General features: G+C 35.1%; 1 non-coding gene across 1 annotated transcript; it reads right to left on the bottom strand.

The window, feature by feature from the left end:
- Window positions 1–8,458: 8,458 nt before the first annotated feature.
- On the bottom strand, window positions 8,459–8,532 carry Trnar-ccu. The gene has a single exon. It is a non-coding gene; the product is annotated as a tRNA-Arg (tRNA).
- Window positions 8,533–12,237: the final 3,705 nt, after the last annotated feature.

The following is a 12,237-nucleotide window of genomic DNA, read 5'->3' as shown; positions in this document are numbered from 1 at the left end:
ATGATCCAAAACATTGTTTACCTTTTTTTGTAACAGACGATATTAATTATCAATAGTCCAAATAAAACATTACAAATGAACACAGAGGTAACTTAATTTAAATGATTTAATTTTAAAATGTCACATCGCACACCAGGAAACCAGAATATTAATTACAACCATAATCATATAAGAGTTATTTCATCAAGACATGTTTTGACGAGCATGATTCATATGAATCGCTTAAGTGTTTCAATCAGAAATCATCTAGCATCATCACGTCGCTACACACTCATAAATTACATTAAAAATTCATAAAAAAAGTCCAAGGGACCACCCCTAGCTGTACAAGCATTTTACTCATACTCATCACGAATAAACATACCAATATATTCATCAATTATAAAACAAAAAATCAAACTCAAATAGAACTTTATTCTCTTTGTTTAAAAGTCTGAGCGTTGTGTTTTGGCGCGGTAAAAAAAGTTGGTCATAGACCAAAATTCTTCATTTTTATTTTTTAATCGAAAGTTTGTCTGGATACGCAGCACGTGCCGAGTCGATTCCCGTTCTTGTCTATGGCATTTCCTATCGATTTGCATGGAGATATTATTCGGAAGTTAGTATAGTTCTGTTTTTAGTGAGAATAAAATTTTATTGGGTATTCTTATAGGTTTATGTTTAAAGTGGACTGTGTCGTAGATTTATGTGTTTTATGGTATTTTTTTTATGTCGTTGTATGAATATTTATAAGCTTTTTTTTCTTAGCTATATCTGCTATAGCCATAAATACTATTCGTTCAGCGAAATGAAATGAAATATTTTATTGTGTGTTGAGTTTAGGTTACAATGGTTGCAGGTCTAATAGCTCATAATGTTATCCTCCAAACCCTACCACGCTGGTATCCACATATCTACTAAATTATTCAACTAAAAATTAAAATTATCATTATACACATATTAAGTCCTTATTCTAAATCATCAGTATTATTGTCATTAAAAAAATCATTTAAACTATAATAACATTTATTTATCAGCCATTGCTTAGTCATTTTTCGAAATCTGCTGAGATTCTGGTCTTTAAACCTATCTGGTAACTTATTAAATATTGTGATGCACATCATATAAGTGTTATCTGATGTCAACCTTAACCTAGCGTATGGCTTGAAAATTTTATGTTTGTATTGAGGACGAAGTTCACGTGATGATAGTTCCTGTGCAAGCTGAAACAATGCCTTATTCTTATATACAAACAAACAGACTTCCAGAATATATACACAGGGAGCTGTTAGAATATTATATTCTTTGAAATATTCCTGACAAGAATCTAGTCTTTTAAGACGAAAAATGGCTCTGACACATCGTTTCTGAATCAATAGTACCCTTTCCTTGAGTGGAGAATTCCCCCATATTACAATGCCATAACGAATAGTGGAATCTACATAGCCATGGTAAGCAGTAATGGCTGCTTGTATTGAAATTAATCTACTAACTTTCCTCAGAGCAAAAACAAATTTATTCAGTTTAGAACATATTCCCTCAACATGAACACTCCAATTACAATGACAATCTATATTTATGCCCAAAAATTTTGTAGATTGTACTTCTTGGATTGTTTCACCCTGATAGTGGACGTCCAGTGTTTCTACATTACTTTGAACACATCGAAATTGAATGTACTTAGTTTTATTTATGTTCACTTTTAAATTATTCGCTGATAACCAGTCTACTGTCTGATTTAAAGCATCATTCACCTCATTTTCGTAAGTAGACATATCTTTGCCTTCTATCAAAACAGTTGTGTCATCAGCGAACAATATACATTCGTGAGATAATGCCTTTGGTAAGTCGTTAATATATAACAAAAAGAGCAAGGGACCAAGAATGCTCCCTTGTGGCACACCAAAAGTATTTTCTATATAAGAGGAGCGAAACGTTAATATAGTCTTACTTTCATTGCAATATCTTGATGTTTCTAGACACTGTACTCTATTTCTTAAATAAGATTGTATCCATTCCAAAGCTGGACCTCTTATGCCATATTTGGAAATTTTTGTTAGCAATGTGCGGTGACAAACAAAGTCGAATGCTTTACTCATGTCCATGAATAGAACTGTTACAGGTAACTTCTTATCTAATCCTTCAAAAATTCTTTTAATTAGCTTAAAAGTTGCTTGAGAGGTGCTCCTATTTTTCCTAAACCCATGCTGCTCTTCATTAATAATGTTATATTTTTCTAGATAACTAAGAATTCTATTATACATAACTTTTTCGAATATTTTTGAGAATATGGGAATAAGTGTAACCGGTCTATAATTAATAGGTTCACTGATGTCTCCATTTTTATGTATGGGTTTCACCACAGATTTTTTCAATACTTCCGGAAACACACCCTGTGTTAAAGATAAACTAATTGTGAATGCTAAAGGACTTGCTATTATGGAAATACTCTTTTTGACTATATCTGTTCTTATATCGTCATGTCCCACAGCCAGCGAATTGTTCAATGACTTGACTATTTTACCTATTTCATCCACATTTACCGGATTAAGGTATATACTACTGGTAAAATGTTCAATGTTCATGGCATATCTATTGCTTCCAGCCATGGCACAATTGTCTCTGACAGTGTTGATGAAATATTCGTTGAGAGACTCCGCAATACATTGCGGGTCTGTTACCTCGTTATTATTTATTTTTAGCTTTTTTATAGCGTTCCTATTAGCATCCGCTGCAGTATATTGTTTTATCACATCCCAAGCTGCCTTACATTTGCTTTTACTTTTACATATATATTTTAAATTATTGTTTTTTTGACTGAATGCTATACATTTCTTTAATAATTTGGAGTACTGAGTATACTCTGGTTTTAATTCTGATTTACCTCTGCTCATAAAATATAATTGCCTTTTTTTAGCACAGCATTTTATTATACCCCTTGTTAACCATTTAGATCTTTTATTTCTGTTATACATCTTCACTCTAACGACCGGGAAACACAAGTTATAGAAAAGAACATAATCTTCATAGAAGCTATTAAATGCGTCAACCGCGCTAGTTTCATTAAATACATCCGCATACGAGAGAGATCCTAAACACTCTAAAAACTTATTTACGTTGGCTAAACTATAATCCCGTTTATAGATATACCACCATTTAGCTAAAGGAGGTTGACGTTTTATCACAGGTATATGATATGTCTGAGCAGTGTGATCTGAGAGTCCAAAGTCATGAATTACAGCAATTCCTCCTTCTGCATTGGTTGCTATATGATCTATGCATGTTTGAGATTGAGGTGTAATTCTAGTGGGTTCTTGTATTACATGCCTTAAATCATAATTAAAGTCCCCGACTATGACTACTTTCTTTTTCCTACCTTGACAAATCGACCTCAACAATTCATCTAGTCTATTAAAGAATTCGGAATTTTTAGATGTCGGTGTTTTATTAGTATAGATACATATAATTACTATGTTGTATGAAGTATTTATCGCGCAACATTCAAATATGCGTTCAATACAAAAGTTTTGGACTTCTTTTATGGGAGTGGAATCGATATCATTTCGTACCAAAATTGCTACCCCTCCCCTTTTTTTATTTTTTCTAGAATAAGAAGTCACAATCTCATAGTTATTTAGTCTTACGTTGGACTCAGAACCTTTAAGCAAATATGTTTCAGTTAAACATATAATGTCAATACGAGTTTCTTTAATGTTGAGGTACTCCAGAGCACAGTATAGTTCCTCCTGCTTATTAAGTAACCCCGAAATATTCTGATGAAGAATGCCTAAGCTATTTTTGATTTTGTTCATTACGAAAAAAGGTCTTGTTTGTTTCCGTCACTTCGTCATCTACTATATTTTGGCTTATTTCTACAGATGTGCCTATATCTTCATGTGATTTATGCAGTAATGGTATCTTAGCGACCCTAGGGAAATAATAAGTAATTTTCCCTTTTTCTTGTTTGATGTTATTGTCTAAAATTTCTAGATGTTTGACTTTCTGCTTTGGTACTGAATTACAAGTATGTGACAGAAACTTCGATTTATAAGTGTTAAAATCAATTTGTAGATTAATTTTTTGACACGCTAAATTTAGAAACTGGGCGTGATCAACAACATACCGTATATCAATATATTTACAATTTGTATAGACATTGGTGAGTAGTTTAAAAGAGTTATTTAACATTCTTTCATTTAAGTGGATGTTCATATTTGCTGGTAGCAACATTACGTTTGTACACTTTAACATATTTAGTGATACTCCTAAGTTACTTAATACTAAATTCGGATTACTATCATTATTTCCTGTACAAATAATAACATAATCATTTTTATCTGTTTGATCCTTAAGACGCTACGATACCCCTCATTTCTCCATACAAACGCTCTCGCCTGTTTCCTCTCTGGTTTTTGAAGCTAGATCAATGGTTTTTTCAACACAGACTTTTATTATCAATATCTGTGTCGGACCGTTTTGCTTTTTTTGATATTTTTGTTTTAAAAGGAATTAGAGCCTCTCAAAGTTGGCCAAAACGGCTTAATTGAATTTGCCAGAAAGAAAGGCGTGGTATTCAAAACTGAGATCAATTATCCAAAAAAACGAAACGGTCCGACACAGATAATTTCCTTGTCTTTCTGATTTCCAAATTTCGTAACGATTGATTAAGTTTTGGAGGAGGAAACAGTCGAGAGCGGAACCTCGATTTTTGCAGTTTTTACGCGGGATTTCGCGCCTGAGCTGCAGTTGTCCCTATCGCACCAAATTTAGGGGCGGGGCTAAGTTTTTATATACGGACACTGAAATAAAGTGATGGGAAATACTCGACATCTAATGTCGATAATCTAGTGATGTGAAAAGTTATCGATATACTACGTCGAAATATCGACATACCGTGTTTGACGAACTTTTTAGTTAGAAATACGTACTATAATATGTTCATATTTAAAATTGGTGGTCCAAAAAAGACCAGTCTGCTCCGAGACCACGGGGACAATGCCGTCCTTGAAACGTCGGAGGTTAGTGTTTAAAACATAGTAAATACGCGATTAAGTCCCGTTTGCAATTTTAAATATATGTAAAAATCGTGAAAGTTTGAATCTGTATTATATATTCTGTGGAAATACTAAGTCCATATTTTTATAAGTATAGGTATGTAACAATTGCATACAGGTATAGGTTTATTTTATACATGCATAACTTTTCTCGTCATTGGTTTACTAGTAACAATTATAAAGTTATGCTGTATTTTACGATAGATTCCACGAATATTAGGCAACTATTTGGTATTCGGTCTTTTCAGCCATTTTGCCGAAAATTTGGTATTCGGTCATCATTGTTTATTTATTACTATTCTGCCGAACACCAATTAGGTAAGTAGTTATATTAGTCATATTATATGTACTTATTTACACACAATAAAAACAGACATAATATTAATAATTTAAGTCATGTTTTAAAATATTTAAAAAAACGATGGGCCTTATTTAGTAATACATAGTTTGTTCAGGTTGGTACCAGTACCTGCCCTTAATAAGGCCCAGTGCTTATATTTCTTCTAAGTTTTATCAATCATGCCGTTTTGTATATTTTCTTCGCAGACATAGAATCCAAAAATGCCCTAAATAGTTACTTCTCTAAATAAGGCCCATCGCTCGCTTCTTAAGTTTTATAACTTTGTGTAAACATTGTGTTCATGAATTCAATCATCAATTTGTGTGATAAGTATTTACACTACGGTCTGTCGTCTAAAACACATTTATTCAGGACTATGCATTTAGGATATGGTACTCTAAATTATAGGGGTTCAAGTCTTAACAAGCAGTGCGTCAAGGTCAATGTGGTCAAGATAGGCTGACTTTATTTCATATTAAGTTTAAAGGGACAAAATTAGGTACTTAATTAAAGTAGTGTGGGGTAGCCTGCTGTCCTACGGGGCAATAAATATTATAATGTATTCTGTTTATAAATATTATAATGTGTTCCGTTTATGTGTATTGTGTATCATAATACAGTACAGTACAGTACTAGGCTTTGCGGGGTCGCCTTCCACTCTGAGGCCACCACTCAAATAGTGGCGCTGTTGATAGCTCATCTTTGAAGATTATATCCGATCCATCTGCTTTAAGATTGAATATATAAAAAATATATATTAACCTTGTAGCAGAATGGATTTATCCAGGTTTGAAGTTAAGCGACACAATTACGCTTAATTCGGTATGTAAGAAATACCTTATTTTTTGTTAAGTTACTGATGGGCCTTATTTCATACATGCAGCAATTTGGGAAAAGTGCACCTACTTAATGCACAATTGCACATGGACCCAATTTTTTGGCCCATTTACACTTATCTAATTATAAAATGTACATAACATTTCGAGACTTAACCGGGCCTTATTTGTATGTAGATTACAGATGCCCTTAGTTGGTAGATGAAATGAGTGTTATATACGTTTTAATTCTATGGTAACAGAAATGCTGATATGTAAGTATAAATAAGTTTTAAATAATAAAAATATCAAAAGTATCTATACGTTTAAGTACCGATACCTAGGTTTAAATTTAGCTGGCAAATTAGTTAAGCATTTTTATGGTTGGGTTTGTTCTGAGCTAAGCCTTGTATTTCTACTGCTAGATAGGTAATATGTATACATACAACCCTAGACAATTAGAAATATAAGTGCATATGTATAAAGGCTTTCCATCTGAAAAAGGTCCTTATGATTCATATGCAATAAGATTTTTTTGGCAGATTTTTTGTTAGAATTCTGCTAAAAAGTTCTAATTACCTACGCTCTTGGAACATAGTCTGGTGTCTGGTAAAGTATAATAGATACCAAATTGCCCTAGGTAAAAATAATGAATAAGATTCACATAAACTTTTGGTAGGTACTGTCAACCAATTATGTAGAATCCTAGGCCACTCAGAACCCTGTCGTATTGACACCGTGCTTTATTTGCTATAAAAGTCAGTTTGATTTTTACTGTGAAAGGGGTCTACAGTGGCCTAGGACCTAGGATTCAGATTGGTTGATTGTACGTACATAATCCCATACGTACATAATCCAAATCTCTTTGACATCGAAAAGGTTGTGGCTTTTTACATACCGAATAACTTTATTTCTTTTAAGATAAGTTGTACTCTGGTAATTCTGAACGTAATTTATTACTATGGAATCACGGGTGATTATCATTTGAATTTTGGAATTATCCGATTAACGGCATTACCCGAATACCTACACCTTAACGACATTATGTATAAGATAAGGAATTGTATTTACAATACTTAAAACATTACAAATTTGCATTTTTGTCAAATCCACTTAGTATACTTCCCGGAGTCCAAAACAATACGCATCAGAACTCCGAAACTAGAGAAATATATCAAATATAAAACTTGCATTGGTGCGCGAGTTGGTACTTGCGCCGCCGCGCTTATGCGTCTGTGTGCGTGCGCCGCGCGCACGCACACAGGACCTCTCTGTGGGTGCCGCCCCCGTCAGCGCGACGGCGATAAAGACCTAAAAATCTCAAATTTGAATTCGTGCTTCGGTATCGTATCCTCTTAATAGTGTCACAGTATTTCAGTACTTCTTCTGCCCGCGCATTGGGTTTAATGTAGGCGAAGACTTTGAATCTGTCATTCCATTTATTATTTCGAGACTTTATTAGTTGCGTAGAAAGGTTGAGTGCGTGCTGATCACCGACCACAATAATTTTAGATTGAGTCGTCGTAGAGTCTTCGGACATATGCTCATATGAGGAATACGCTTTCGTCTTCGGAGAAGATTTTCCTCTTGGTGGATTTTTCGTATCGCCTTTGATTGTTGCGTGAACCTCACATGCAATGTTAGCCTTCTGTGGTAAATTGGATGCTGACCTTGACTCTGTTGCAATCTTTGTCAGATCTGCCTGTACATCTACTTCAGCGTGATGTACCTGTTGTGTGGTTTGTGATGTTGAGCTTAAATATTCTAGAATGCTCGAATATGATGAGAGAGATATATAAATATACTCCTATTGTATATGTACTTAAACCGCACAATTCAGTGTACATAAGAGAAATACATAAACTGATCGTGCACGTGTCTCGGCTGAAATAAAAATGGCGCCGCACTCGTAATGGTCACTAGCGAAACGATAAATATTGAGCTGACCATTGAGTTAGGGTTGTGGACATTGGAAGCTGAGCGAAAACAGGTTTAAAGCTAATAAAAACAATTTCTGAATGAATTGGATTATTGCTGCTTTCTGCTGTGAAAAGACCTCTTCGAAGTATTCAATCTTCGAATTTTACTAGGATTTTTTGAGCAGTTGGGCTGAAATAGCATACCACGCATAGGTCGCTCATTCCAGCCTCGGAAGCTTTCGGAGTCTTGATTTGCAATTACAAACACCTATTTAACTTACCTAATGAGTTATAAACTGAAATAGATACCATACACTAAAGAAAAAGCGAAAAAGCGATCAAGCCCACTGGTGGCGAAGCCGGGAATCGAACCCGGGTCTCCAGCTAAGGCGGCTGACGTGATAAACCGCTACACCACCTCGACCTACCTAATGAGTTTAACCCGGGCCGCGTCCGTGCCGGAGCTTCCTAAGTTCCTACACGTCACACGCTAGGGAAATTAGCGTTTATGGAAAGCATCATTTAGCTACCACCGGGACACCAGCCGGCCTAGGCGAACTGACAATCGTTGACGCTACGCCTACGTAATGATCGAATCGAAACACAATCTGATGAGTCTGACCCCATCACGCCACTTAGAGTGATAGTGAGAGCTACCTATAGCTACGACACGCGTACGAAGCATAAGCAATTGTGACGTTGGCTAGGAACCTTGGTGCTCTCGATAAAGAACGAAACATCCGTCGGTAGCCCGGTCAAGCGTAACAGTGTTATTATGACTAGAATGAAATAAATAATACTTCCCTAGTTGACGTATCTTTTACTGTGCCTCCAACCTTACAGCGACAGGAGCGCGGACTTCGCTATAAAGAGATGCGCCTTTGAAGATAGCGCCGATACATTTATAACTCGCCTTTTGCATACCGCGATTCCATCCAAAAAGGCTTTAAACACAAAGACCTAAGCCTTTAAACTCAACTCCAAAGTCCTACAAACCTTTTAGACCTTAATCCTTAGTAATAAAGCGAAGCTTGAAGGCATGTTTTTGACCGAAACGACAACACTTAGTGCATTTTACTTGGAGTAAGAAGTTCTATTAGACTTGTATTGCGTTTACCGGTAGTTAAGATTGCCTGAATTTTCGCATCAATCGTGATGCCTTACGATCTGTAAAGGGTAATAGAATGGTTAGGCATTAGTGCAGTTTTATGGACGTGGTTGTTAAAATTGTACCGCTTGTATGTGTTACAACGATATTAGAATATACAGCAAAGTTTTGGCTCTGTTCTTCAATTTTTTCATGGTACAAAAAAACAAAATATCCAATTTAGACAGTGCAAAATATTTATCTAAGTATATCTCATAAAATCTAAACGTTTAAATGATGCCGATTGGGAGACCGGACTAAATTAAAAATTCTAAATATCTATCTATGTATGTTTAAGTAGTGACGTCTGCAGACTATCTCTGGATTAGCAGTCCATCGTTCTGTCAATTAAGATGCCGAATTAGCAATGCACCGAGGAGAAGTTTTCGAAATTGCGAATACTCGTGGAAAGTTCTCTACACTAATCACATATATGACTGACACTGATGGGTCTATATATATATGTTACCTTCATCATTATCAACGCCAGACCCATCAGATCATCGAATTCACCTAAAGAAAGTCTTCGGGCTTTGGCTGATAGTTCATTGTGATTAATTATTAATCATACTTTACTTAAAAAAAAGCGAAGCGCTGGTAGCCTAGCGGTAAGTACCTGTGACTTTCGTTTCGAAGGTCGCGGGTTCGAACCCCGGCTCGCACCAATGAGTTATTCGGAATTTATGTGCGAAATGTCATTCGATATTTGCCAGTCTCTTTTTGGCGAAGGAAACCATAGTAAGGAAACCGGATTATTGGACCGAATTCCAATAAGGTCTAGTTTACCCTTCGGGTTGGAAGGTCAGATGGCAGTTGCTTTCGTAAAAACTAGTGCCTATGCCAAATCTTGGGATTAGTTGTCAAAGCGGACCCCAGGCTCCCATTAGCCGTGGCAAATGCCGGGATAACGCAAGGAGGATGATGGCTTTACTTTAAAAAAAAAACGTAAACTTAATATTAAAAAATCTGAATTTCTAAAATTGAAACCATGCTGATTACTGTCATTAGACAGAACCATAAATCAATGAGCAAATGTTTGATTCTCAGTAGTCAGCCCCAATCGAAATTTCTATTTTTAAAACCATCTAATTTGATCTTCAATAAACCGATAATAGTGATTAATGTCTTTACAGTTCAAATAATTAATAAAGTTTACTTTTTAAAAATAATTAAACGTAATTTAATAATTAATTTAGACATATTTCTTAAAATAATTGTACCTACAACTACAATACTGGGTACTTAATATATATTAAATATAGTCATTACTATATTTAAGGGTTTATATTGATTTAGAGACTTACCATTAGAAAATAAAAACAAACCCTTAAACCCTTGTCAGCCTCCCCGGCTGACTCTGGAGACGACACTTTAAAAGTTATTTCCTTCAATTACACTGCTTTCCAATTAATTGATTTATTATATATATCCTAATCTTGCTAATTAAACTGAAATAGAAAATTTGAAATAGATAATTTATATATAGTAGTGTTAGTACTTAAAACACAAATCAAAAAATATTTAATAAAATAATTTGATTTGATTTGTTCCCTACATCTTGCTAATATATTTTTTTTAAATTTCTTTGTAGTCGAATCTTTTGCATCTTGTCATTTTTTGATGCTACCATTATTGTTAAATAAAATAAACCTCTTTGACTTTTTCACTTACTGCAAAGCGCAGAATTAGCGTTGACGCACTGTTTCCATCCATCCTCATTTGTCTCTTTCCTCCTTCCGAATAAATTTAATAGTCATTGCACCGCATAAAAAGCACAAATGACAATTTCATTGTCCACCTGTCCGGTTTAATAAAATTTAAATAAGTAAATAAACAGTGCTGCCCCCTACCGACCTTTTGGAGCACCGACGCTCCGAACACCAAACGATGTATCCGCCATTTTATTCAAGCGCAGATGTGACGTTTCGTATTCAAAATGGCTGCCAGTGCCAGCGTCGGCTGTCGCATTGTTTTTAGTCGCCATTCATATTTAACTCAGAGTCTGAAATAGTTTATTTAAGTGATTTCAATACCAAAGTGCCGCGTTTTCAAGTACTAGATCGTTGGAGGGTCTTGAATAATTAGTAATCAAGTTGTCTTAGGCTGTAGCATATGGACGTAACATGACTGTGGCCTGTGGCTACACTTTAACAAGTACTCGCTGATATGGTTGAGTAAAAAAATCTTCGAGAACATACATAATTGAGCAAGATACTGGAGTTTGCTATACGCGCGAAATGCCTAGTATAATATTTGAAAAAATAGGCCTATGCTCCTAATTAAAGTTATTTTTAATAAGAATTTGGTTCAAGAAAAGTTTTGCTATCAAAATTGTAGGTTTAATCATAACAATCAATTAATATTACTTACATGCTTACATTGCTTACGTCGCCTTCACGTTGAAGATCTGCAGGTTAATGGTGCTCTCACTCTTGGCTGTTATGCAACATTTATAACCATTACCAGTACATAGTCGTTGTAGGTTAAAATTAAAAGCGACAAAACATATTCCCCCCCATTTTCCTCTCTGGATACTAACATATTAAATAAGCCCTTAAAGCGTATATTACGAGAGAAGAAATCTACCTAAGTATGTCGCTGTGGCCCGGGTGACCAAAACGTTTTGGCATATGCCATGATAGCAGAGGAAACTGACTTGATTCCAGTCCCGGGCACTGGAGAGGAGAACCTGCCGCCCATGGTCACTTTTTCTCTCATATGGGTCAATTGCAGAAAATTGTACCTTTTGGATTTTGTAACAAAACTGAGAAGTAACAAAACTGATGAAAGTTGTAACGACACTGATAAAAAATACAGTGATATTTCAGTTTTAAAAAAATCGTGCTGCAAATAAGGTTTCCTTTAAAATTCTTTGTAAACAAAGTATAACAATATTCAGCTAAGTATACGCAACATTAATGACATTTTATTGACACCAAAACTCGGACCTTAGTGACCTTGTTGAGAGCATTTTTTTAGTCCT

The sequence above is a fragment of the Leguminivora glycinivorella genome, chromosome 22 (assembly GCF_023078275.1).
Source record: "Leguminivora glycinivorella isolate SPB_JAAS2020 chromosome 22, LegGlyc_1.1, whole genome shotgun sequence".
In the NCBI taxonomy this organism is placed as follows: Eukaryota; Metazoa; Arthropoda; class Insecta; order Lepidoptera; family Tortricidae; genus Leguminivora; species Leguminivora glycinivorella.
This window is presented reverse-complemented; position numbering and strand designations above follow the sequence as displayed.